Source organism: Hyperolius riggenbachi, chromosome 7 (genome assembly GCF_040937935.1).
Source record: "Hyperolius riggenbachi isolate aHypRig1 chromosome 7, aHypRig1.pri, whole genome shotgun sequence".
NCBI lineage: Eukaryota > Metazoa > Chordata > Amphibia > Anura > Hyperoliidae > Hyperolius > Hyperolius riggenbachi.
In genome coordinates this window covers 89804426-89819192 of record NC_090652.1, presented here as the reverse complement: position 1 = coordinate 89819192, position 14767 = coordinate 89804426, and the positions used below count along the sequence as shown (strand labels likewise).

The 14767-nt window shown below is 44.3% G+C and overlaps 1 protein-coding gene across 2 annotated transcripts in view; it reads left to right on the top strand.

The window, feature by feature from the left end:
• Positions 1 to 9456: 9456 nt before the first annotated feature.
• Positions 9457 to 14767, top strand: part of SLC5A11 (solute carrier family 5 member 11) — a 71104-nt gene continuing 65793 nt past the window's right edge. For both annotated transcript variants that reach the window (XM_068244293.1, XM_068244292.1), the window contains exon 1: positions 9457 to 9714. The gene's annotated coding sequence lies outside the window, so the exon portion shown is untranslated. The remainder of the gene's footprint in view (positions 9715 to 14767) is intronic.

The window sequence follows — 14767 nt, the reverse complement described above, 5'->3', positions numbered from 1 at the left end:
GTACATAAGGGTTTGCAACCATTCACAAATCTCCCATCTGAGACAGCAGTGATAATCAGTCATTTAGCACAACAGCGTCTATTATTCAGCCGGTATCTCTCATCAATATCAGTTAGAAGGCAAGCAAGCAGGTTAGTATGCTGCTATAGCAGAAATATTAGTTCCATCAGCCAATATGAGTACTACGTAGGGGGAGACTGCCCCTGTCTCTTACGTGTCCCAGTAGATCTAAGCCGAATGTTAGGATCGCATGCATGCAGGCTTGGTCATCTCAATACTGGTGATGAACATCAGTGGTACTGGATCAGCGCGTCCACGCCGCAGTGGCAGCGGCAATGGCGGCAAGGAGCGGTGGAGAACGCTCTCAGAACAGCGTGGGCTCATACCAGTGGGCGAGGCCGGCCTCCTATAGCTCCTCCCACCTATAGGAGCTATAGGAGGCCGGCCTCGCCCACTGGTATGAGCCCACGCTGTTCTGAGAGCGTTCTCCACCGCTCCTTGCCGCCATTGCCGCTGCCACTGCGGCGTGGACGCGCTGATCCAGTACCACTGATGTTCATCACCAGTATTGAGATGACCAAGCCTGCATGCATGCGATCCTAACATTCGGCTTAGATCTACTGGGACACGTAAGAGACAGGGGCAGTCTCCCCCTACGTAGTACTCATATTGGCTGATGGAACTAATATTTCTGCTATAGCAGCATACTAACCTGCTTGCTTGCCTTCTAACTGATATTGATGAGAGATACCGGCTGAATAATAGACGCTGTTGTGCTAAATGACTGATTATCACTGCTGTCTCAGATGGGAGATTTGTGAATGGTTGCAAACCCTTATGTACAATGGACTGTGTTTCTTTTCCTGTCATGAAATCTGCACAAAAATGAGCTGTGAAGCCGGCCAGCTATTCATCTAACCATCCAAACCTTTTTTCAGTTTAGAGTGGACTTTGCACAGGGCTGCTGAGCCAGTGTTAGTTTCTCACCCAGAGCTCTGGAGGTTTTTTCAAGTGCATGCAACAGTTTCTCAATTGATGAATGTCATGTGTGGATGGATGTGATGAATGCGTGGGATGCAGGGGATGCCAGGCCAAATCCTTAAGCTCTAAGTGTTTTTAATGTGTTTTATTAGGAATTCTCTGATCCAGTCTGTGATTGCTGTGTGTTTTTTCTATAATAAAGTAACTTTTATACGTGACTAAGCGAGGCCTTGCTGTAACTTTCTTGTGGAGGGAGGTTTTTCTTTAGATTATTTAAAAGGACCCTGTCAGGTAAATTAGCGTTCTTGCTGTAAACTGAATTAAAAGCATGATTAGCAAGTTCACTGAGTGTACAAACATACTGGCCCTTATTCAGGTCCCTTTTTCTCCCGAGTTTTCTCATAAAAGATCATTTTCATATTCTCTTTAAAATAACTTTTCCACACTTTGCAATTGTGAAAAAATGACAAAAGGTAGAGTTAAAAGAATAGTCAACATTATACTAAGTATTGTCTCAATAAAAGGCAGGTTTGAACATATTACCTAGGAGGAGATACCACTGAATGGTAACAAAGACTTGCTTGATGTCTACTTTCTTTATTTCTGTGGTCCGTAGGTTTTTAAATTGAAATCCCTGACCTTTATGAGGTTCAATGGAAGTGCCTCTTTAAATCTAATATTCCTAGTGTTTGTGAGAATACTCCCTGAATGTTTTGGTCATTTTTTGGAAGTGTCACTATTTATTTTCTGTTGCATAATGTAGTTTTACACTTCCTACTTAGGTATACATTTAATGTAAACAAAATATCCGCTCAAGTCAGAGCTAATCCCAAATACAGGTATAAACTCTCCAGTCATATTTTTCCCTGACATGATTTGAATCTAGTCTTGTATTTGAGGAATTATATCTGTGCATATATTAAAAAAAAAAAAACTTTTTTTTTTTTATTCAGTATCCCTTTACCTGCCCCCACTCTAAATTTATATATATATATATATATATATATATACACAACCTCATCCTGTGGTGCTTTCACTAGCCGGTGGAGGGCAGGAATGGGAAGCTGAGGTTAGGGAATCCCTATTTTAATCCCTTTTTTAATAAAACAGTACAACACTATGCGTTTCCTTAGTGTTTCGCGGACAGAGATGGTTAATAGCATAACAGAGTTTGGACACGGCTGGAACAAGGAAGAGGAGGAAACCCCTGTTCTTTTGATTCGGAACATTTCCACAGAAAATGTTTTCTTTGGCTCTTGTGGATGTGTTCTTCAATAGTGAGTTTCCTGCCTGTTGCTTTCTTAGGGGTTATTCATTGTATCTTTGGCTCGGCCTGTGTCTGTCCGTTCAAAGATGCCAACTGTCACAGTTCCACGGGTATAGTAGTGTTCTACAGAGCTTTTTCACTTTCGTCTAATCATGCAACCTTTATTTTAATTGAAAGCTTGAAGGAGACTAGAACTTACAGAAATATACAAATCAGCCATGCATTACGTGCTAATCACTAATGCAGTTATAGTGCAGTCAGGCATGTGCCTCTCTGTAAGCCTTCCCTGGGTTACATAAAGTTAGGTCCATACATATTTGGACACAGACAACTTTTTTTTCTAATTTTGATTCTGAACATTACAATATTACGAGTGTCAAAATCTACAGTTTGGTACATCCTGAGAAAGAAAGCAAGCACTGGTGAACAATGCAAAAAGACCTGGATGGCCACAGAAGACAACAGTGGTGGATGATTCCAGAATCATTCCCATAGTGAAGAGAGACCCCTGCACAACAGCCAACCAAATGAACAACACTTTTCAAGGGGTAGGCGTGTCAATATCTAAGTATACTGTAAAGAGAAGACGGCATTGCGATAATCAGCGAGGAGGGAAGGGACGCAGGCGGGGAGCGGCGACATAGAGGAGGTAGGGGAGCGGAGAGACTGACACTGATTTATGGGGGCAGAGCGCAGGGGGCCTGGGGGGGAGCAGTATAGCAACAGAGGCTGGGCATGATATGCAGACCCAGCCTCTGTGTGTTGATCGCATTCTTAGGCCACATACACACATCAGACCATAGTCTTTGGAAAATGAAAGATCACAGACCAATTTTACCCCCTTCCATGTAGTATGAGAGCCATACTCTACACAGTCTTTTCTATGGAGCTGAACTCCCCATCAGAAAAAAATCTTTGCAAGATGCTGAGCAGTTGCAGGGGCTGATCCCCTGTAGTTACGCTTCTGTTTGCTTGTGATTGACTCAGTAGGGTAGCAGAATGTATTTAGGTAAGCACAGTTCACCAACAGAGAGGATCAATTACTTAAAGGGAACCTATTGTAAGGAGAACAGAGGCGCCAACAGAATAAACTATATCTAAAATCTTTAAAATTCCTCGAGAGGCGGTGGTGGACTCATCTCCCCGAAGCAGACATGATACTGACGGTTTTAGTACAAACACATTTATTTATATGCTCCAACATACAGCGCGCTTATCGTGACCTAAAGACTGCACTGTGTGTACTCCTGTTAATTAGTGCCTGAAGAAGCCGGAATATACCCGTGAAACGCGTTGCGCTGTATGTTAGAGTATATAAATAAATGTGTTTGTACTAAAACCGTCAGTATCATGTCTGCGTCGGGGAGATGAGTCCACCACCGCCTCCCGAGGAATTTTAGAGTTTTTGGATATATTTTATTCTGTAGGCGCCTCTGTTCTCCTTACAATATCAGCATCCACCCCTGGTGGGGGGGTTGAATTCCCTTTCTTCTCCTAATCTACAGAGAGCGACATCTTAATCCTGAAGGAGGACAAGCCTAATCTCCTCACCTGCCTACACAGTGGTTGCCTAATTGGTAACCCTGACTTGTGAGTATATCTATCATATACTTTTCCATTTACCCATCACCCAACTTACTACACTATATTGGGCTCTTGGTGTCCCTTCTTTTTCTTAAAGGGAACCTAAACTGAGAGGGATATGGCTGTTTCCTTTTACCCATTTCAGCCCGCAGGGGTTTTTCACGTTATGCATCAGAGCAATGCTCACCTCCCATTCATTCGCTAATAACCTTATCACTACTTATCACAATTTATTGATCTATATCTTGTTTTTTCCGCCACTAATTAGGCTTTCTTTGGGTGGTACATTTTGCTAATAATTATTTTTTTATAAATGCATTTTAACAGGAATATTAAGAAAAAATGTTTCGGCCATTATAGCTTTAAAATGATACATGCCTCCATAATTAAAACCTATGTATTTTATTTGCCCATTTGTCTTGGTTATGACACCATTTAAATTATGTCCCTATCACAATGTATGGCGCCAATAATTTATTTGGAAATAAAGGTGCATTTTTTCAGTTTTGCACTATTACATCACTATTTACAAGCTTATAATTTAAAAAATGTTTGTAGTTTACCCCCTTCACATGCATATTTAAAAAGTTCAGACCCTTAGGTAACTATTTGTTTTTTTTTTTATTGTAATTTTTTTTTTCCATTAAAAATTTTATTTGGGTAAATTTTAGGTGTGGGAAATAGTTAATTTTAAATGTTATAATGTATATAAATTGCCTTGAAAAATGTATGTAGATGTAGTTTTACTATTTGGCCACAGATGGCCACATTGAGATTTTTTTTTCATGTCCTCCTCGCTTCCCGTAAGCAGAAGTAGGACGGGAAACTTTTTTTTGTTTTTTAGAAAGTCCGCGGCTTCTTATAAAAGACCGTCGTTTTTTCTGCTGGGGACTTAGATCAGTGAACGGGAACCATGTTCCCGTTCACTGATCTCAGGGCTACCGGGGAACAGCATGGGGGCGTGCCCGCGATGAGGATCCAGGACGTGAGGATACAGGTGGCTTCAATGGTTAAACAATACCAGTTGCCTGGCAGTCCTGCTGATCTCTTTAGATGCAGTAGTGACTGAATCACACACCTGAAACAAGCATGCAGCTAATCCAGTCTGACTTCAGTCAGAGCACCTGATCTGCATGCTTGTTGAGGCTAAAAGTATTAGAGACACAGGATCAGCAGAAGAGGCAGGCAACTGGTATTATTTCAAAAGGAAAAATCCGGTACATATCCGTTAGCCAGGCGCATCCAGCAGGTGGCGCTGTTGTTGCTAATTTCAATGATAATTACTTCACGTAACAAAATTGTGAATGTAAACGCAGCGGGTGGCGCTAATTACATTCATAGTTAAGATAATAATATGTGTATTAAAAAAGTGATTTAATTAAATGAGAAATAAGCCGGCGGCAATGTAACAGATCAAGCCGCCGGCTTCGTGTCTCGCTCTCCTACCCTCTTGCCCTCTCTCGTATACAACACTGGCAGCCCTGGGGGGGGGGGGGGACTCGTGTCATTCATCGCAATAAAACAGGCAGGATTGCCTGCCGCGAGGAACGACTCTGGGGGGACACGCATGTCCCCCCAGGGCTCTATACGAGAGAGGGCAAGGGGGAGGAGAGCGAGACACGAAGCCGCCGGCTTATTTCTCATTTAATTAAATCACTTTTTTTAATGCACATATTGTTAACGTAACTATGAATGCAATTAGCGCCACCCGCAGCGTTTACAGTCACAGTTTTGTCACGTGAAGTAATTATCATTGAAATTAGCAACAACAGCGCCACCTGCCGGATGCGCCCGGCTAACGGATAAGTACCAAAAATCCATATCCTTCTAAGTTTAGGTTCCCTTTAATGCACATGTATTTTGCTATTTTTATGCAACTTGAAACTGGGCCAGTCAAATGCAGTTCCTGTCCCTGGACAGGCTTAATTTCAAGCTGCACACAATTTGCAACAACATTTCTATTGATTCATTAAGTATACATCTAATCGATCATCTTAATTATCCAACTTTTTTTTTTCTTTTTTTTTTTAGAAGTTAATCAATTATTCCAATGGAAGCTGGTGTAGTTCAGCAGTTTTCCCAACAGAGGGAGCAACCACATGCCTAATAAATCCACTTCAAGACAACTTCGCCTGTATGGGAAACACAGGTAGAATGGATTGAGAAATATTGCTGCAGATTTCACATCCTGTCACTGAGGTGTAGCCTGACAAGCCGGACCTACAAGCTGTGAATTGGTGATATTATCTCCCCTCCCTCCTGCACATCATAAATACAGTAGTGAATATTTTCTTCACAAAGAAATGGCAACTGTTTTTGTCATGTGCTGTAGATGTGCTAGCAGATGGAAGATACCTCTTTCTCTCTCTTTCTCTCTACTCTCATTCAGAATTTTGTGTGGTATAATTACCTTTCCCAGTAGCTGCATCAGTCCGCCTGTGTGGGTGTTGCTGGGTGGATCAGGACAGCTGATGAGCAAGCTCATCAATCTTCACAAAATGGTTATGTGCACACAGATTCTCCCTCTGTTCATAGCACTCTCAGTAAACAAACACCTGGCAGGACTAAAGATGTTGCCATTTGTGATCATTTAGAATGTAAATCTGGGTGAGGAAATATTTTATTCATTACGTTATTTTTGCTATAGTTTTTCTAAGTGTAGGTGTCATAGCATAGGCTAACGCGGGGGGGGGGGGGGGGGGGGGGAATTACAGCTTCCCAGAATCCCCCCTCAGACCAGGGTCGGTGCAGTGTCTGGCGACAGGCACAAGTTGAGACACCAGAATATCTACAGGTATCCTGCAGCTCACAGCACTGCCCCCTTTCTTTCCCTCCCTGCTACACTTGACTTTGGATGGAGCAGCAAGCAGCGTGTGTATAGAGCATGGAGCAGCAGCGTGTGTAAAGAGCATGGAGCGGCAGTGTGTATACAGAGCATGGCTGTCCTCATTATCTGTATTCAAACTGCTCCTGATCGATCCCGTTGTCAGTCGGTTGGACAGGAAATTGCATTATATGTACTCAGCATGATGTTCTACCATATTATACGATATTGTGCGTGGCTGAGGGAGACCTTTCAGGAATCCCCCTTGAAAATCCTGGGTTTGCCCCTGGGTGTCCCATGCCTGATCACTGTTGTTATACCTCAATGAAGGGACCAGCAGATGACTCCTGCTCGCCCGTCAGGCACCGGGAAGGGGGATTTCATTACGACACAGAAGTTAGGATTAGCCAGTGCAGGCAGGTAAAAGTCTGTGGACTTCACCAATGTGCTGATGGGGTTTGCTCAGAGCTTCACATGAAGGGGATATTCCACTAAACTAATGATTATCAGAGTGGCAGAGATGGCACTGACCTGTGTGTACAGCTATAGTGCAACAGGGAGCTTTACTTTATTAACTTTGTCCACTACGGGGTCACTATAAAGCCATTCTCATGTTTCCACAATTTCTGTTGCAATGAGAGAAGGGCACACACCATAGGGGTGCACTTCTATTGGATTGAGGCAACCTGTGGAAGAGTCTTGTTTGAGAGGCAAATTGTTAGGGCAACACAGTGGCGTAGTAACTTACCTCTTTCGCCACGCAGTGCTGGGTCCCCACTTCAAATCCCCGCACTATCTGCATTGAGTTTGTATGTTCTCCCCGTGTCTGCGTGGGTTTCCTCCAGGCACTCCAGTTTGCGCCCACATTCCAAAAACATACAGATAAGTTAATTGGCTTTCCCTAAAAATTGACCCTAGACTTGAATACATGCACTACATGATACACACATAGACATATGACTATGGTAGGGATTAGATTGGGAGCCTCTCTGAGGTACAGTCAAGTGACAAGACAATATACTCTGTACAGTGCTGTGTACGATGTTGGCGCTATGTAAATACTAAATAATAATATATTGTTTTTATCTCTTGCTTATTTACCTATTTTTCACCAGGTTTCGGTGTGCCGTACTTTTGCAGGGCTATCCAGTGGGATATCTCTGGTTACTTATGGAGACAGTGGTAGAAAATCTTTTACTTAGGGGGTTTGAAATGGCATCCGAGTTGTTTATGGTTTGCCCCCTGTGCTGTGGACCACCCTGCTCACCTTGTAACTGCTTCAGTGTAGATGGATTCTTCTGCATGTGGATCGGATGCTGGTGGAGGCTGGGAGGCTAACCAACATGCTGGGTTGGAGCAGTTTTCCTAGAGGATCAGTAGGCATCGGAATCAATTTTCCCCATCACCGCCATGGCCAGCTAAGAGAAGGGTTCCCCAGCACCAGAGAGAGGTGAATACAACCACAGAGCTGGATACCCTAGGCTTCCCCATCCTCTCCTGCCGGGCCGTCCAGTATTGAGACCCCGGAAGAACGCAGCCGCACTGCACCTGCACAATAGCAAGAATGCACATTAACTTCAGCGGAGAAAGCCGAGCTAATTCCCCCTTTTCAATGAGATTTTTTTATTTTTTTCTCAAAGAGATCATCATGGACATCTGTATGGCTGATATCGTGGTGACACCCCACCCACAATGTGATGTAGTGTGATGTCAGGACCATGGCCCTGACAGTTCCTGTCTGTAAACCTCATTGCTTTGTGGGAAATAATGGCTGTTTCCAACTGCCAGGCATGCAGTATCAATCTCTGCGCAATGTTCATTAACTGAGCGTTCTATGCACAGACATCATTGGAGATTGTTAGAGCTGGGAGTGTACATTTGATTTTTGTGTGTTATGCAGTCAGCATTCAGTTTAGAGGCAGTGTGGGTGATTCCCCTGGTGGTGAGGGTTCCAGGGCTCACCTGTACTTCCCTCTAGGCATCACATGGTGGTTTGTGGGTTCTGGCCACTGAGAGGTTTGTGGTTTTAAATTCTTTTTTGTACAGCTTCCAGGATGCGGGTGACAGGTGAGTGGTTAGGGAGGGACCCCTGTAGGAGCAGTGCCTGCACTGGGTGGTCCTGCTGGTGACATAATCTATGATTACGTCCGACTGAAGCCGCCCACCTGAATGCTGCCTAATTTATGCAATTCCTGCTAGATTTGGTACGGCAAGCAAAGGGTGTACAACTGTGCACTTGATTGGCTGACAGGCGCCTGCTGACCAAATAAAGGTAGGAGATTGCTAGAGCTGGGAGTGTGCACTTGCTTTTTGTGTGTCATGCAGTCAGCATTCAGTTTAGAGGCAGTGTGAGTGTTCCCCCTGGTGGTGAGAGTTCCAGGGCTCACCTGTACTTCCCTCTAGGTATCGCATGGCATTTTGTGGGTCCCAGCCAGCGAGAGAGTCCGGGGCCCCCAGCTGTCGTGTGAACCAGTGTTTGTGGTCACTAACATCACCTGCCAGCAGTAAAAATGTCACCATAGGAGAAATGTCAGAATGTAAATCAGGGTGAGGTAAGATTTTACAATGGGCAAACTCTGAGTAAATAATCTATAAATTAATATTGTAAAAATAAAATAAGCAATTTTATTAATTACGTTATTTTCCCTAAAATTCCTCATTAAAGTGACTCAACTTACTGTCTTCCTTTTCAACCTGCCAGCCAGGTTTCTGTGTGAAGAGGAGTTTCAACATCAGGCTCTTCCATTCCAATTGTAATCATTGTCATATGATTAAGGCCACCTCCTTCCTCTGTGAAGTTGTCTTCCCGGGCAGGTTGTGTTGGCAGCAGGTGAGTCAGGGCTCTGTGCCTTGCTTATTAATGGGCCTGGAGACCTGCAGCGTGCCTGCCACGGGTACAGTGCAGGAGCTGCCTTCACTCTTACAGTTTAACCAGGGATTCACACTTTGGAGTTTGAACCCAGATGCTGAATGTCTCTAATCTGAGGAAATTCTGCAAGTCTCTCTCTCCCTTTCTCCACCTGACCTGTCACAGGGAAGAGACAGCCCTCGGGAGCAGGTAAGCTACACACAAGTCTAGATAAATAGACTGATTATAGCTGCAAAACAATGCCACTTTTACCACACAGGGCAATTCAGAAGGCAGAGGTCTCCCTCTACTCTCCACTAGTCCAGGGCACACTGGGACTTGTAGTTCCTGAGTTATGAGGTAATGTCACATTACATAGTATTGGTAAACAAGTGTTTCTCAACATTGGTCTTTTCAGAGAACCAGACGTAAGGAAGTAACAATGCTTTTATCACATTTTATGTTAAAGCCCAGCTCCAAGCACAAATATTGCCTTATATCCCCAGGTCTGTGCCTGAGTGCAGAGGGAAGTGCTGGACCTGCTCGTCAGCTGTGCTCCTGGCAGATAGAAGACGTGCTTGTAGCAAAGCTGCTCTGTCGTACCTGAGCTCTGTGTGGACACTCTGCTGGTCTCTCAGGGAACATTAAGGGTCCCATCCAATTCACTTTTTCTCCTCCGTTTCTCCTTGGAGATATTTTCACCCCTAATAAATAAGTAGTGCTGGTGCTTGAATTCAGGTTCCTGCATTTGGAAAGCCAAATCATGCCGAGCATCACACCAATGCTAGTGGAGAGGGTCATGGAGAAGTCACCCTCTCCACTAGCCTTGGAAGGAGGAAGCATGGGAGTCACGTGAAGCATGACGTGAACAGCAACCCCGTGACCCACTCCACTAATTTTGTTGCTGAACTGTGGTGTTCAGTATCAGGGCCGGATTACCGACCAGGCAACAAAAGCAGTCGCTTGGGGTCCCATTCAGAGTCAAAGGGGCCCCATCAGCACATAAACCAGCCCTCGCCATCCTGTCAGCGGTGGCTGCATGGTATAATAGTTAAAGGGACTCTGAGCAGTGCAGTAACTATGGAAAGATGGATGTATATCATTTTAAAGCTCTCTTTCTCCTCTTTCCAATGATATATAAACCGCTGCCCTATGCCTTTTAGTTTTTGCTATTTTCACGATCGAAATCGCTTCCACAGCAATTTCGGAGTAGGGTGGCAGTTTATCTATCATTGGAAAGAGGAGAAAGAGAGCTTTAAAATGATATGCATCTTTCCATAGTTATATTGTATTACACAGGACGACTTTTCTCCAAAGTCGGCAGCTCGATTCAGCACAATGCAATGAAATATAAGGAACCCAGGGGGATATAATTACAAACATCATGCTGGTAGTTGTGAGGATGTAATCAGTGGCGTAGCTAAGGAGCTGTGGGCCCCGATGCAAGTTTTATAATGGGGCCCCCAAGCACACTATACATAGCAATTGATACGGCGCACCAAAACCTGCCAATGGCAACTACAGTGTCAGAGGTGCAAGAAGGGGATGGAGAATAGTTTGTTAATGATTACCACTATTCAAAGTATCTATAGAAGTGATTATTACCAGCACAGAACCAATAGAAAGCTAATACTGTAGTTGAGGGAGAGCCTTTCGGAGCCCCTCTTGCCCAAGGGCCCCGATGCGGTCGCTACCTCTGCACCCCCTATTGCTACGCCCCTGGATGTAATTAATTAGTTGTGGGTATGCTTAAAGGCATACACACAGGCACTGCTCGGAGTCCCTTTAAGGGCTCTGCCTCTGACACAGGAGACCAGGGTTCGAATTTCGGCTCTGCCTGTTCAGTAAGCCAGCACCTATTCAGTAGGAGACTTTAGGTAAGTCTCTCTAACACTGCTACTGCCAATAGGGCGCGTCCTAGTGGCTGCAGCTCTGGCGCTTTGAGTCCGCCAGTAGAAAAGCACGATATAAATGTTATTTGTCTTGTCAAATGATGCCGTGCACTGCTGATTGTCTTCAGAGCCAGGCTCTCCTCCTAGGTCCCCCTCCTGCTACTGTGCGCTCTGCCGCTGCCCACCCCTCCCTCCCTTCCCACAGAGAACCACAGCTGCAGCAAAAATGATAGCAGCAGATGGCAAACGCTCACTCACCTATCCATGATCCAAGAGATAGAGATCCCGTCATCTGAAACCCATCTGTCTCTTCTACAGTGCGGCCGCTCGCTCTGAACTTCCTGATTCTCAGATCAGACAGGAAGTAGGAAGTAGTAATAGTAGTAGTAACAGAGTGGCAGCACTCTAGAGGAGACAGATGTGCTCCGGATGACGGAACCTCTATTGCTTGGATCGCAATAGGTGAATGTGAGTCATCTGGTGCTGTCATTCTGCTGCGGCTGCCTTCTCTGCTGGACTATCGTATTCACTGGGATGAAGGCTGCATGGTGGCTGTCTAGTTTGGGAGGAAATCGGTTGTTCAGTGGTGGGGGTGGTTATGTAATTCTGTCTGGGGAACGGCTTCCGGTTTGGCGGTGTCCAGAGCTTTCTGCTATTGCCAGGTTGGAGATGCAAGGGGAAAGTGCTGCTGCTGTGATATCTGGAGCCCTCTTCACAGGGGTGCCACAGCCCCTGAGTGCAAATGTCCCAGCCATTCAGCCTTCACTCTGCATTTTGCCGCTGCTATTCCCTGGATTGTGCACTCACAGAGGAAAGCGGGCTGTTGCCCGTAGCAACCAGTAGCTCGGCTGCCCCGGTGTGTGCGGCATGTTGCTGTGCAGCTGCATCTTCTGATTCTATTACGACATGATGGGGGGGCCCAATCAGTTACTTTGCTTAGGGCCCCATTTAGCCTTAATCCGGCTCTGTTCAGTATAATCCGGGCTTCCAAATGAACAAACCCAGATTCAAGGTTGGTTCCAATGTAAATTGAGAAGGCGCACAGGACCCAGACTGTGGCCTCCAGGAATGCAGCCAGCCAGGTAACGGCTGCAGTTTTTGAAGTAAGGCAGAGCGGCAATGCACATCCAGATTAAAAGACCAAGACCAACTTTAGTCAAAAATTCTTAAAATCACATCGATCCATGCACAACATCTGCAGTGGAGAGAGAGGTAGGTACAGATGAGGAGAGGTCATCAGTAATTTTGCACCTCAATACGTGGTGCTTCTAAGGACCTGCCTTGCTTGCCAGATTCAAAAATGAAGCTGAAGGCCACCAGGATTTCACACAACCCTTCCCGCCCAGCTAGTCACTTCTTTGAGCTCTTTCCATCGGGCCAACGTTACAGAACCCCAGTCACAGGCGCACCTCCTTCCCTTAGGCAGTCCTCCTACTGAACTCTAGTCCCCCCTGCCAGGTCCGTCCCCCTGTTGCACACTAGCACCTTAGTCAGCATGTGTCCCTTGCCACTCACTCTAAACTTCTGGGCCATTCTGTGCAGTACTGCTCCACACCCTAGTCATTTAGAGTTCTCAACGATTGTCCCCCATACCCTAATGAGTGCTTCTATGCCTGTCTCAATGTAATGTCATCAATCCAATGTCATCTACGTAACTCTGCCAATGCCATGTGAACCACAATTCATTCTGGTGTACTTGGCAAGCATAAAGCGAATTCTGATTCTGAACAATACTACCAATAAGATGCCTTGAAAGACACCAGCAAGAAAGAAAATACAGTATTTTCTCACCTACTTGGTACTTATTCAATTGCAAAATCCTGAAAAGTTATTTTAAACAGAAGTCAGGAGAAATTATAAATGTAATATGGGCTATGTTATGAACAGTAAAATCACTTCTATGGGCCATATCCTATTACCTTTTCTCCTGAGCTTCCTCCAAAGAGATCATTTTTCATTTTCTCAAAAAAAAAAAATTCAGTACTAAGCAATTGAAAATGAACTAAAAAAAAGGGTAATGAGGTGATATCAAACTAATTTGTGTTAATGTGTTGCTTGGTGGGAGCTTTAAAAGTACTTTCTTGATAAGGTTTGAAAATATCTACTTGGAGAAAACTCGCACTGGTATATTTGATCTCTTGCAAACTTGGAATTCCTCAGGTTGTAGGTTCTCTGAATACCTATAGATGTGTGAAACCTAAGCATATGTTCTAACAAAACTGGGTAGCCTGGGACTACCTACCACTTTGCAAGCAGAGTTGACAAATCCCCCCTTTGTCTCCTCACAGCCTAAACTACATTTTGATACCTTCAAATCCCTCCTCCGGCCCTCGCCTCCACCTCCCACTCCCTACATCTCAAGGACTTTGTCACCTTCTTTAGTAACAAAATCAGCAACATCACAAAGCATCAACCAACAGCCTCCTCTCTCCATACAAACCCCTAACCTTGTATTCTAACCACTGTCTGAACTCACTGTCTCCTCTCTCATCTCTAAATCACATCCCACTACATGCCCCCTTGATTCCTGTCCCTCCCACCTTATTGCTCACCTATTCTCTACCATTACACTTGCCTAACCTGACCTCCCTCTTCAAATGTTCTCTCGCCAAAGGCATCTTTCCATCCACATTAAAGCAAGCCATCATCACACCTATACTCAAAAAAAACTTTTGCTGACCCCTCTTCCCTGCTTAACTACTAGCCTATCTCTCTCGCTGTCATTTTTGGTCAAGCAATGTGTATTTTTGGCCCCAAAATTGCCAGGAATACTTTCAACTGCCCTTCCCAGATGCAAACACTTATTAAATAAACACTTTCAGCTGATTGAATCCTATGTAAACATACAGTGGGATGCGAAAGTTTGGGCAACCTTGTTAATTTTCATGATTTTCCTGTATAAATTTTGTATGTTACAGTACAAAAATGTCAGTTAATTATATCATATACTGTAGGAGACACACAAAGTGATATTTGAGAAGTGAAATGAAGTTTATTGGATTTACAGAAAGTGTGCAATAATAGTCTCAACAAATTTGGGCACCACAAAAAAAGAAACAAAATCAATATTTAGTAGATCCTCCTTTTGCAGAAATTACAGCCTCTAAACACTTCCTGTAGGTTCCAATGAGAGTCTGGATTCTGGTTGAAGGTATTTTGGACCATTCCTCTTTACAAAACATCTCTTGTTCATTCAGGTTTGATGGCTTCTGAGCATGCTCTCTTTAACTCACACCACAGATTTTCAATTATATTCAGGTCTGGGGACTGAGATGGCGATTCCAGAACATTGTACTTGTTCCTCTGCATGAATGCCTTAGTGGATTTTGAGCAGTGTTTAGGGTTGTTTTCTTGGAATGCTGTGTTCTTTT